This window comes from Artemia sp. Qi Xiang Cuo, chromosome 5, assembly GCF_049724085.1.
Source record: "Artemia sp. Qi Xiang Cuo chromosome 5, ASM4972408v1, whole genome shotgun sequence".
NCBI classification, from domain to species: domain Eukaryota; kingdom Metazoa; phylum Arthropoda; class Branchiopoda; order Anostraca; family Artemiidae; genus Artemia; species Artemia sp. Qi Xiang Cuo.
The window spans coordinates 75796268-75808419 of NC_142798.1; the positions used below are offsets into that span (position 1 = coordinate 75796268).

Genomic DNA, 12152 nt, shown 5'->3' on the forward strand with positions numbered 1-12152 from the left:
GGAAAGGGGTTGGGTTAAGAAAATGAAACTTTCAGGGATGGGTCTACAGGCTAAAGTATGTCCTGGGAAGATATTTTGAAGTACCCACCTCCACTCCTTCTCCCTCTAGAGGGTCCTGACCTTTGATGACCTCTAAAAATATGTGAGTTATAGAAGTGAAACCTTGCAAAACAGATCTTCTGCTTAAATGAAGTACAACAAAATTGTTTTCAGCTTCACAACTTTGCTCAATCCCAATTTATAAAGTTTTAAAGATATGCAAATACATTTCCTAAATTTTGGAAATAAACTATTTATATGTCTTAAAATTCTGCTCAAACAACTGAAATTGCATTTTCAGAGCTAAAGCCAAAGAAAAAGAAACTGATAACTAAAAATTAAGGTAAAATGTTGTTTTGTCAAGATTTCAATGGGTATAGACCTGTCATGTAGGCAAATTTCATGACCCTCTAGAGGGAGAAGGAGTGGAGGTAATTATTTCAAAATACCTCCCTGGGACATACTATAGCCTGTAAACCCATCCCTGAAAGTCTCATTTTCCTAACCTAACCCCTTCCCAAGATAGCCAAAAGTAGCTAAAGTAGAATTTTACCTAAAATAATATCCAACTTTTATACTTAGTGTCAAAATAAAACATTAAGCTAGGCAGATAATACTATTTATAAGAATTTTATGCATATGCCCTCCTAGCTAAATAGGGCCTAGGCCTATTTCATTGTCTTATGTTGCATGCTAAATTTCTGGTAAAGTTCTACGAAATCATATTATTGAGTTAGGACAAAAGTGAATACACCATTCGATGCCTTTTTTTATGCTGGTTAAGAATATAATAAGCATTTCTATTGGAAATTAATTTTAGCCACCCCCCCCCCCCTATATCGGCGATACAAAACCCAACCAACCCCGGAAGTGGCTTTTCACCGGGGGGGGGGTGTTACACTAATTTCTGATTGAAATGCTTATTATATACATAATCAGCGTAAAAAAAGCATCAAATGGTGTATTCACTTTTGTACTAACTCAATAATATGATTTTGTAGGACTTTACCAAATATCTAGCCTATCTAGTTCAATAAGGATTGAACTTAGTTCATAACATGAATATCTAACTAGGTGGATAATAGCATATCTTAGAATTTCCTATGTATATATATATATATATATATATATATATATATATATATATATATATATATATATATATAGGCTATATATATATATATGTTATTACCTTAAATTACCTTAAATCGCACTTGCTAGCAATATGGACGAGTCCAGTGTACTCCAGTTGTATTATGTATTATGAATAAACACTTCTTTCTGTAGATGCTTGTCAAGATGGTTTTTGAAGCTGTTTAGAGTTGGTGCTGACATTAATTCTTTGGGTAATGGGTTCCAGTCTTTAACTGCTCTAACTGACCAGAAAGAAGATCTCTGTCTAGTTGATGCTGTTTGTTAACTGGATTTTTGCAGAATGACCCCTAGTATAGACATTAGTCTGACTACAAAAGAATTTGTCAAACTTGGTTCTATCTAGATCCTTTCTGGATTTGAGAGTCTAGATCAGGCCATTTCTTTTTCTTCAATAGATTAGGCTTTACAGCTTCATTTGTTCCAAGCACTCTTCATATGTCATTTCTTTTAGTCCAGGGAGTTGTTTGGTGGCATGTCTCTGCACCTTTTCAATTTTGGTAGCATCACCAGTGTATGAGGGACCCCAGACTGTTTCATGCTCAATTGTTGGTCACACAAGGGCTTTATAGAGTCTGGTGAAGGTTTTAGTGTCTAAATGCCTGAAAGACTGCATGATTAGACCAACCAGCCTGCTTGCCTTATTTGCAATGAGATCTGTGTATTGGTGGAATTTTAGCCCTGAGTCTATAAGGATCCCCAACTTTCTTTCACAATCAGTGTTTGATATGACTGAGACAGTGTTTGTTTTTGCTAATGTGAGGGTGTCATTGGTGTTTTTTGGCTTGGGTCCAATCCATAATGTCTTGCACTTTTTAGCATTGAAGCTTAATCCTAGGCTCTCAAGATTCCTATTCAACATGTTAATGTTGCTCTGCATGATGGTTACATCTTCATGTTTTGCCACTGGCCTGAAAAGCTTTGTATCATCTGCAAAGAGCTTGACACAGCTGATGATACCCTCAGTTATGGACAGGAAGCAATTTTATTGGGGGGGGGGCAAGAGGGGTCTATATCTGGATAGTCAAAGAACATGGGATGTATAATATTTTTATCCTCCACATTAGTGGGGGGGGGGCAACTGCCCCCTTGCCACCCCCAAACGACGCCCCTGGTTATGGATGATACCCTCAGTTATGAATATACAGCATAAACATCTAACTGGGTGGATAATACTTTGTCTTAGCCTGTGTTATTATTATAAAAGTTAAAAAGAAGTAGTCTTTCTTATGTGATCCAACTAGGCATATAAGTAAATTATCTTTGCAAATTAGACATAGTATCCAACTAGCTAGATTATTAATTATCTTAGGCAATCCATCAACATCTAACTAGGTGAATAGGTCTAATATGTTGTTCTAATGTGTCTTATATTATCCAACTAGACAGGTAAGTAACTTCTTTGGGTAATTTGGTGATACTATCCAACTAGCTAGATAATTATTTCTTTTAGGTATATAATGAACATCCAACTAGGTAAATAATGCTTTATCTTAGCCCTTCTAATATATTTTCAAATAAGCAGAAAAGTAAACTATCAATGTAATCAGATGACTATATCCAACTAACTAGATAATTAATTTTCTTAGTTATAGTTGGATATTATCACCAGTTTGCATGAAGAATTTAATCATTTGCCCTGTTAAATATATATTAGAAGAGTTAAGATCAGGCTTGTCACTAGCCAAAATGTTTGGGAGAGAGGATCAAGAGGTTTTACCAACTGGCTGGTCATTTTTACCAACTGTTTTTGTAGAAAATTAGCATAATGTCCATTTTGAATACAATATGTAAAATCACTGCACAAGTTAGTAAAACTGCTGCATTTACCAACTTAGATTCAGATTTTGGTATGTATCATGTCCGTATTTTAATGCTCTTTAATTATTTAACCAAATGGAAAATTATGGCACCATCTATAAAATTACAACAAGAGTTGGTAAAACAACTGCATTTACTGACCAAGTTTGAATTTCTGTAAATGACATGTCAGTTTTTTTTGTGGTCTATAACAAACCAAACAAAGAATTTTAGCAGCATCAGAAAAATTGTGGTGCAAATTGCCATGGTTTTACCAGCTTCATTTTTTACCAAGTGACCAAAAACATTGGGGGGGGGGGATATGTGATGGCCCTGGTTAAGATAAAGTACTATCCACCTAGTTAAAGGCACCAAGTTGGCTCTCATGCCTAATTATATCTGATTAATGTGCTAAAATTGTTTTTCTTTTAAATTTCAATTATTTCTCTAGTTGGATAATGTCTTGTTTGCTTAAAAAGACCTTTCAATTAGCTAACTAGTTGGGCAATCTATACAAAACTTAAGTGTGGTTGGATGTTATTTTTACATTCTTTAGAACAGAATTTTTTAGACATTATCCATTGCATATATTCCCTTGTAAAACAGAGATCATATGTAAGTTTATCTTATAAAAACAGTATAAACGTATTGCCTAGGTTAGGCTACATAGACTAGGGTAAACCAGTCTGCCCAGTAGGCTATTTACACATCTAGTCACCACTTCAGCAGTTAAATTACTGCTGAAGTTATTTGAAGTTAAATTTGTCTATTTTGTTTTCTTACTAAGAATTTGATTAGCCTTAATATTTAGTTAAATTCTAGTGTAGGGGATTTTTCTATCTTGGAGAATAGTTGAGTTAGGTAAAGGAAACTCTTAGAACTGTATCTAGAGCATCAATGATTTCTTGAGGTGAGAAGGTACTTTAAAGCACCTCTCTAGTGGCTACTGACCTCTAACAGCCTTTGCACTATAAAAGTGAAACCTTGCAAAACATATCTTTTTGTAATTTGTAAATATGTTGGTGTATTTTTTTGTAAAAGAAAGTTATACTCATAGATAACTCCCTCAGAGCCCTCAGTGCACGGGTTGTAAGTTATGCCCTGGGGGCATATAAGGTTTATATAGAAAGTTGTTGTAGAAATTTCAAAAAGTGCTCATTTGATTGGAAATTGAAATTGCCCTTTTTAATAGTCAAAAGTGAGTGGAGAGTAATTAACCCCCCTCTCACGCCCACCATTTCCCCAAAAACATTGGATCAAAGTTTAGAGATATCCATTTTGTTCAACGTAGTTGAAAGTTCTGGAAATTATGTAATTTAAGGATGACAAATCCCCCACAGCCTCCAGGGCAAAGGTTGTAAGTTATGCCCTGGGGGTATATAAGGTTTTTATAGACAGAGTTGTTGTAAAACTGCAAAAGGGGCTCATTCAATTGGAAATTGAGAGGGCTAGCGTTCTTTTTAATAGTTGAAAGTGATTGGAGGGTAACTAACCTCCCTCTCACGCCCACCATTCCTCTAAACACATCCAATCAAAATTTTCACATAGCCATTTTGTTCAATGTAGTACAAAGTTCTGGAAATTAGGTCTTTGAGAATGACAACCCCCCCCCCCAGCCCTCAGGGCAAGGGTTGTAAGTTATGCCCTGGGGACTATCACCCTTCTCATGCCCACCATTTTGCCAAACACATCCAATCAAAATTTTGAGCTAGCCATTTTGTTTAACGTAGTTGAAAGTTCTGGAAATTAGGTCTTAGAGGATGTCAACCACCCTAGCAGCCCTTAGGGTAAGGGTTGTAATTTATGCCCTGGGGCATATAAGGTGTTTATAGAAAGTGTTGTCATTTCAAAAAGGGCTCATTTGATTGGTAATTGAAAGGCCTGGTGCCCTTTTGAATAGTCGAAAGTGATTGGAAGGCTTGACATTTTTATAGTAAAGATTGATGTGGGTATAATGTATTATTTTTTTTGTTGTTGTTGCTTAGACCAGGGCACTTCGAATCGAAGGAGTTGTAATGGAAACTTTGAAAAGGGCTCATTTGATTGAAAATAGAAAGGTTTGATGCCCTTTTTAATAGTCGAAAGTGATTGGAAGGCAACTAATCCCCCTCCCACGCCCACCCTCCCATTTGCCCATTATGTTTAAAAACTTAATGTTGCCTTAAGATTAAATCAAAATGCACTGTGTTAATGCTAATTCCCAATAAGGCATCTCAGCAATATCTCAAGAACGACTGAGGGTATTATGTTCAAATTTTCGGGGCTACTTCTGCTCTTAAAATTTAACCAATCAAAATAGCATAAGTGTATCCAAGCTATCAAAGAAAGTAAACAGATTATTTTGCGAAGGATATCAAGTTTTCCATTTCAGGTCAACTAGAGGAGTTATGAAACTAAATTAAACACTACTATTTGTGTCCAGATTTTTAAAAGGGTGTATGTTGTTAAAAATTGCTGAAAAATTTTCTCCAGCATGCAAATAGCAGGCCAAACTATAAAATCTTTAAAAAAACGAAAAGATTTAAAGTATTATTTTGTTTTTCCCTGAAAAGACTATGTCAATATAAAACGAAAATAAATTAATAAAAAAAAAAAATTTCTCCAAAAAATTAATTTTTCAAAACAAAGTAATGAAGTTCAGTAAACAAAAAATGAGTACAAATAAAATCAAATAATGTAGCAAGCGTGCAACTACCACAAATCAGCATTGATAAACAAATGAAGCCCAAAACGAACAGAAATTACAATAAATTACCAAGTCAAACTCAAAACGAGCAGAAATTAACAAAACCCCTATGCCTTCCCAAGGTCAGAACAAAATTTCCACTTTACCGAAAAAAAAATACAAATGAATGTGCATTGTCAGTTCAATATATATATACTGATATTTAGTAATCAAAATGTTAATATTATTATTATATGATTTATTAAAGTTATAAAATTAAAAATATTTATATTTTTTTCAGATATGTAATACAAGTGTTCTTAACAGGCTTCCAGTTTCTACCCTAATTAGCTTAATTTGTTCTTAGAAGCAAATTAAGGGTAAATTCTTCACAGTTCATGTTAAAAATTTCTGCACTTATAGATTAATCAGTTTGTCACTAAAAATGGTGTGCTATTTCAGGTTTTTTTTTCAAGTAATATTTCAAACCATAGAAGGGAGGGGGTCCTTTGATCTACTGCTGCTAAGACAAAGCATTGTATATACCCTTAGTGTTTAAAAATGACTTCCAATTTTTAGGACAGTTGTAAGGACTTCAGACCTTCTTGATTGCAAATCTTTGGCAAATACAGAAGTTAAAATAGAAGTTATATATAGAAGTTAAAAAGCAGAATATAGTATATAAAAGTTTCATAGAAGGATATTGACTTGCCATTGAAAATTTTTCAATTCAACACTTTAATCAAGAAACCCAAGTACTTATAAAAGGGCAAAAATAAGCTACCAAAAACCAAAAGTGTATAAATAGGACACTATTCACACAGGCAAGAGATATGCATGAATTTGTGAAACATGACAATTATTGCATTTCCCCCTTTTTTTTATTACTGCAACCATCTTCTTGAAGTTATCACTTTCCATTAAAAGAAAAGAAGCAAAATACAATCATAAGATGTTGGCTAATTTTACTGTTATGCCATTTTCTACTCCTTGCCTGGTTTAGCTTTCATCCAAATAGGTCAATTGGGGTTGAGCCAGTCTTTTGTCTTGAACCTCTAGTCAAATTTCTTTTACTTCTTAGATTTTTGTTCTTTCCTGGCTTTACTGCATTCTTGTTTTCCAATTATTTGTGGTATATATGAACTGGGAATACCAATTGTAATGCTTTACTCATCAGTAGGACGCAAGATTGTCTGATGTGTTACAATTTGAATCATTAAAACAGTATTATCTGAGTAAAGAACAATATGTATCACATCGTTTTTTCTCACTAGCCACTTTTTATAGAAGGGATGACTCGGAGGGGGCACATTATATTAGTTCTAGTGCCTTTTTTAAAGACCAAAAGCTGCAGACTCACTAGGCTTACTGCAAACTGCTTGAACTAGGTTCAAGCTGTAGACCAACTTGGTTACCATCAGAAAGATGGGGATGATGCATCGTATTTGAATCAGATTCATGCAAAGAATTCCAATCTGTGTTGTTAGAGAACCCAAGTGGACCAGTGGATTGTCCAATACCCTACACCACTGCCAACTTTTAAAGCAGAGAGGTAGACATGCTGTATCTTGTTTGAACTGGGATCATGTTTAGACTTCCAGTTTGCATGATTTGAGGAACAAGTGTGCATTAGCATTGTTAAACTAGTCAAAAATACGTCACAATTACTTGCAAATGCATGTTTAATGTTGTGAAACAGGTTGTAGATTTTGTCTTTTGTCTGAAACCTCTTGTTATTTTTTCTCTGTATATTGTCGTTCTGTCCTGGCTTTACTGTATTCTTGTGTTTCAATTATTTAAAGTCTGTATGAGCTGGACATATCAATTGTAGGCTAATGCTCTCCTAATCACTAGGAGGCAAGGCTGTCTGATTTATTGTAAGTTGAATCGTTACAGCAGTATTGTCTTAGTAAAGAACAACATGTCGCACATTCTTTTTCTCCCTCCAGTCCCTTTTTATAGAAGGGATGACTTGGAGAGGGCACATTCAAATTAAAAGTAAAAGTTCTAGTGCTTCTTTTAAAGACCAAAAGCTACCAACTAACTAGGCTAACTGCAGTGTTTTAACTAAGTTCAAGCTGTAGACCAACTTGGTTGCCATCAGAAAAATGGGGATGATGCATCTTGTTTGAACCAGATTTATAAAGGGAATTCCAATCTGTATTTTTAAAGAACCAAAGTGGACTGATGGTTTGTCTAACACTTCCCCGCCACCAACTTTTAAAGCAAAAAAGTTGCCCAGTTGTCTGTCCCTCCAACAATACCACTTATTACCCAATTTTCATTAGAAAGGTAGACATTTTTTTTCAATTGACTTGAAACTTAAAGCAAAATTAAAAGAAGATTTATAAAACGTTCTCCAATGTTTCACCTTAATACCCTTGGCCTTTCCGTATATACCCAGAATCAAATTTTCCGCTTTTGCTAATGTTCAATCCTGCATGTAAACAATTTATTGATTGCATAATTTATAGTTTTTGCCCCAGGGCTGTGGGGGTATGGCATCCCTGCCATAGCTATTGCACCTTTTGTCTAGTTTGAACAAAATGTTAGTTACTAAATTTCGATCATTTTTATAGAGAGGGGGCACATAAAAAGGACAAAAGGAGGGGGAACCACGTTGCCCTCCAGTCTCTTAAATATCCCCTCAACACGTCTTGAAAGTTTCAAACTAATACCCTCAGCTGTTCCATAGATATTGCTGATATTCTCTTTTCACAACCAGCAAGGACAAAGTGCGTTTTGATTGTGTTTGACATCTTTCTCAACATTTCATTAGAGTTTCGCCGTAATACTCCAAGTTGTTTTGGGGACCCAGGATCAAATATGCCCTCTTTGCTTGATAAAAGACCTTATATGTTAACAATGGGCAATATGGATAACTTACAGTTCTTGTCCAGGGGCTGGAAGGAGGGTTTGTCAGTCCTGGAGACATAATTAGTCGACCTGTTATTGGATGCATTTGGGGAAAAAAGGGCCTGGGTGGGGGGCTAGTTGCCCTCCGATTACTTTTGGCTCTTATAAAGGGCGCTAGAACTTTCGATTTCCAATCGAATTAGTCCACTTTAAAGTGTTACAACCACTCCTTCCATGAAAACCTTATATGTTAACAATGGGCAACTAGCATGACTTACAGCCCTTTGCCCTGGGGACTGGGAGATTCCAAACCCGGAGGGATAGTTATATTGCCTATGGACTGTTTTGAACAAAATGGCAATTTTAAAATCATGATCTGATACATTTGGGGAAAAGGGTTTGTGTGGGGGGGGGGCTGGCTGCCCTCCAGTCACTTTTTCTTTTAATAAGAGAACTAGAACTTCCGATTTCCAGTCAAATGAGCCTCCATAAAAATATTAGCCTATATGTTAACAATAGGCAACTTGCTTAACTTTCAACATAACTTGCCCCCGGGTCGTTGGGGGTTCTTTCAACCCCGAATGCAAAGTTTTTTGACCTTTGAACTATTTTGAACAAAACGGCTAATTCAAAATTTTTGATCAGATGCGTTTGGGGAAAAAGGGCATGGGGGGTTGTTGCCCTCCAATCATTTTTACTCTTAAAAGGGGCACTAGAACTTCCGATTTCAAATTGAATGAGCCCCCTTCGAAGTTCCTACGACCACCTCTTTCATATGAAGTGCCCGTGAGGGAAGAAATAAAACATCGAAACCTTATGGTTTTTTTTCTATAGGTAACGCTATAGCGATGCCTCTGACAAGAAGTTTTATTTTGTTTCTTCTTACGATCTGGTGTGGTAACAAAGGACAGCATTTTGGCAACGAAAAATTTTAGTAATTGAATAACAACCAAAAGAAAACCTAGAAAATCTCGGTTTTCAGGTTTGAATAGACTAAGATGGAGTCGGGAGGGGGAATTTTCATTTTGTTTTCAAACGTGTTTCAAGTTTTCAAAATGCGTACCAAGGACATCAAAAATGATATCCTTGGTACTTCAACAAATTTTGTTTAGACGGCACATGCCCCAGAAATAGTCAATTCAGTTTGAAAGAGTAGGATTTGAATGTTCCTCACGTGCCCACTCTTAGCTGACAAGTTTATGTATCACGCAAACCAGGTGTCATTACATTATTTGCATACTGAATTCATTCTGATTTAGACTTCTGGTATTTTGAAGCTAAATCACGCGACAGGATGTCCGTCTTAAAGATATTTTTTTCATTCATTTGGTCAGCCGTGCGTGTATCAAGCATACGGAAAGAAAATCCATGACAACAACGTCATGCATCTTTGCATACACAACATATTGGTGGATGACATGAGGAATCTGCGGTTCAATTGGTCCAAAGGAGCCTTTAAAAAAAAAAAAATCGAAAAATAGTTTCCTATTAATACACTTTCTATGTGTGCTGGCCCATTAGGAAAATCCTCTAATTGGACTGGTGAACCGCTTTAAACTTTTTTTCCATACCACCTATGTCAATTGGGGGCAGGCATGTCCAATCGCCTTGAAACTTGAACAACTAAATCCCTGAGCCAAGCAGGCCTATGCACTAAAAGTAAAAATTAAAAAAAGGCTCGCCCAAAAATTGGGCGCTAATGGGAGCCAACAACTTTTTTTAAACGCCTTGAAACTTATAACCGTAATTTTCTTGGGCTAAGAGGGCCCTATTGCATAGGAATAAATTTATATGAGTAGTATGGCCCCTCCCCTCTTGGAAAGTGGGCCACAACACTTTTTACGATCAGATTGGAACTTCTGTCCGTACAATCTATTCGGTTGGTCAAATATGAGGGTAGAAAAGGGCTAAAATTTGTGTTCAAACGCCTTGAAATCTATATCCACAAGTTCAGGAACCAGGGAAACCCTAATATATAATCAAATCTTTCGTTGTCTTTCTCCAAAAACAGGGCCCAAATATGGGCCGAATATAAGTTCCTAGGTCAATGTGACTTACAAAACCTGTAGGCTAAACAAAACTCACAAATAGCTTGAAACAAAATTTGTTGTTTTTCTTAAAAACTGACCAAAACCTTTTTCCGGACAGACTGGGATTCTACTCAGACCAAAAGGAGCTGCTAGGTTTGGAGCAGCTAGCAGCTGCTAGCTGCTTTTAGTCGGCTCAGACTAAAATATTAATGACATTGATTCGAAAATAGAATTGATTGTGTCGACTCGTGTGTTCGATCGATTTTATTCCAAGATTTCTGCTTTTAAGCAGAAAAGCCAAAACAACTTTACAAATATTTCTTTAATTAGCACATAATAAATCAATGTCAACAAAAAGAAAAAACGGAAAATTAATTAAACATAGTTTAACATTTTTTTATTATTTTTATTAAATAAAAAAAACGAACATTAATTAAAAAAAAAATTCAAAGAAAATTTAAAAGCGGCATAGGTTCTAAAACAGGACGAAATGAAGTCATGCAGTAAATCCATCAGCAAACAACATTGCTACGAATGAATAAATGAAACCCAAAACGAACAGAATGAAAAATAAATAATCAAAACTTAAAACGAGCATAAAGTGGCAACGTATAAACAAGGCTACCACCCCTTCAAACCCTCTACAAAGTATATGTGTTTGATTAAGTCATAAAATATAATTAATTATGTGGGAATTTGAAGTATGTTGATCCCCGGAAGCTTTCGGCAATTGACAATATCGTAAATGGGAAAACCATTGTTATGCAAATATCTCTTTCCTGAATCATTCATTGCTTTGCCTATCTATCTGTAATAAAAACCACTTTCTGTCTACTAGTGAGTGTCTAATTAGTCAAAATTTGAACCTAAAACAAGATGCAATTTGATGGCGGGGATTTGGGAAGTTGCGTTATATTTGCATCTCTTGACTTTGTTCAAGTTCACCATTTTTTGAGGTGATATGGTAGGTTACCTTAAAAAGCATTTTGCCAACTTTAGCATCGCCTGTAATATTAAAAAGGGAAAAACGAAGTATTTGTTTTCCATATTTAAAGAAACAAAGACATGGGCGTACGTAGCATCTTCTCTAGGGGGGGGGGGTCAGCCGATTTTGTGATGAAGAGAGGGGGGCTGAAGTTATACTGGCAGTTCACAAAGTCTTACATTGTCAGCAACTTCTACCATACCTATGAAATCTTTATTAATAAGTAATCACCAAAAATTATAAATCATCAATAATCTTCAGTATTAATCAATCTTCCTGGATTAGAGCTTAATCTTTCCAAGACATTATGGATAATTGCTTCTTGTTTGACTCTTATTCTGTCATTCCAGCTGTTTATTTCCAGCCTTTTCAACCATCTACCTTTTATCAACTGCTTTTTTAGCTATCTACCTTTTTTCAACTGCTTTTTCAGCCATATCTAGAGTAAATTTGAAGTTCTAGGGGGGGACCCTGCCCCCCCCCCTTCCGGACGCCTTTGAACGAAGATAGTGCTCGAAGGTGGTTTCCTGCGGGTTAGCAATCTGTGTAATATAATACTGTCACAGCAGCTATCCTTTCGTTCTTTGTCACAATTAACTAAAAAAAAACAAGTTTTTTTTAACTG

General features: G+C 35.7%; 1 protein-coding gene across 2 annotated transcripts in view; it reads left to right on the forward strand.

The window, feature by feature from the left end:
- NKAIN (Sodium/potassium-transporting ATPase subunit beta-1-interacting protein) overlaps positions 1 to 12152 on the forward strand; it is a 46194-nt gene that overhangs the window by 242 nt on the left and 33800 nt on the right. The gene's annotated exons all lie outside the window — the stretch shown is intronic.